Source organism: Echinops telfairi, unplaced genomic scaffold (genome assembly GCF_000313985.2).
Source record: "Echinops telfairi isolate 266 unplaced genomic scaffold, ASM31398v2 ScPeMD7_2;HRSCAF=8, whole genome shotgun sequence".
In the NCBI taxonomy this organism is placed as follows: domain Eukaryota; kingdom Metazoa; phylum Chordata; class Mammalia; order Afrosoricida; family Tenrecidae; genus Echinops; species Echinops telfairi.
In genome coordinates this window covers 8,317,994-8,319,649 of record NW_022103898.1, presented here as the reverse complement: position 1 = coordinate 8,319,649, position 1,656 = coordinate 8,317,994, and positions in this window count along the sequence as shown.

Sequence of the window (1,656 nt, the reverse complement as noted above, 5' to 3'; positions counted from 1 at the left end):
GGTGGTGGCTGGGATGGCACAGGTGACCATGTCCAGGACCAGGCTGAGCTGGGCCTGCAGGGGTCAGAGGGTGTCACAAGCTGAGGAGAGGACAGGGAAAGGTGAGGGTGGCCAGGGGCAGGGGAAAGGGGCCCAGATGTCCCCATGCCTCCGGGGAAGCAGGAAATTTGGATCTATTACAGGAAGACCTGTGGTTTCAAAGCAGGGCTTCCAACCTGTTGCTTTGACTCCATGCTCCCCCCAGGAATTTACATTTCTACCTCAGTCCCAAAAAGCCGGGATTCAAGAAAGTGGGTGACAATCTGCCGTGAGCTTGTCATTCCACTTTCCCCCCATAAACTGTTTGAAGCCTCTCCTGCTCAAGGACCCCAGGTGATTGATTCTTAGGGTTACATGCACATCTCTGGAATCCATGCTCTATCGTGGACCTAGAGCAATCACGGGGGTCTTGTTCAGCTGTCCGTTCTGATTCTGTTTATAAAGGCACATTCTGATGCAGGCTGTCTGTGCCTGTAAGGACTTAGCGCCTCAGAAACCCTGTATCATCGGGTGGCTAGGAGTCAGAATCGACCTGCCCTTGCTTTGGAGGGTGTCAGGGGCAGATCCTCTGTACCACTGAAGGGGACACTGCAGGCCCCATCTGGGGTGGAAAGGCAAAGCCGCTGGTCAGCTGGGAATGAACTTGTGGGAAGAAGCAGCCCATTTGAAAGCATTAGGAATTAAGAAAGAGACAAAGCCCAAAACTGCCTCTTGGGCAACTAGAGCCACCTGCTGCCTCTGCTAGGGACCCTGGGCTGGTCCCCCCGGGGAAAAGGCTGACCTCGGAAATGGACTCCTGGTGGACTCCTGGGACCAGTGGTTTTGCTGTGCCTGTCATGTGGTCCCAACCGGCCCCTTTGCCCTCTCTGAGCCGGAGCTTCCTGGCCCTTAGGGGAAGCGCCTGGGTTCCCACGCTGTAGACACAGAGTGTGACTAAGCCCCTCCGGCTCCAGGAAGATGCGGTTATTATAGATGTGACTCTTCCCCAAGCGGCGCTTCTGGGGACGCATGCCTTCTGTGTGTGTGTGTGTGTGTGTGTGTGTGTGTCCCCATCCACAGTCACACGATGTCATGCCTTCTGATCAGTACATGCCACAGTGTAAATATCATCTTCCTACTAGCCCTGCCTGGGAACCTCTCATCAGCCGGTCTGGAGGCTGCTGGAAACCCTTCTGTCATTTGCCCAGTGACAACTGAAGGGAGGGACGGGTCGTTCTGTTTTGCAGAGAAACCCAAGCCCAGAGCCTGGAGGTGACTTGGCTAACCCAGCAGCACTCGGGACCTTGGCTCAGTGTTGGCTGGGCGTCTGCCCTGCGTCCATCGGGGGATGGTGAGGCCCCAGCAAATCAGAAAGACCGTGCTGGTACAGGGTCGGCTCCCAGCCCACCACAGTTTGAGCCCCCTGGATCTTCCCATGGGGGGAGCCGAGCGGAGCCCAAGCCCCGTTCTGGGCTCTGTTGCCTACATCTCTCCAGCGGCTCTTGCTGTCCGGTCCAGGACCTCTGAATCTAGCAGGCCTGTGTCGCCCCAGCCCTCTGACATTGGCCTTTCGCAGGAACACGCTCACCCACCGGCCTTCGCAGGGGCCCACTGTGCGGTGTGAGCGGGGAGAACCAG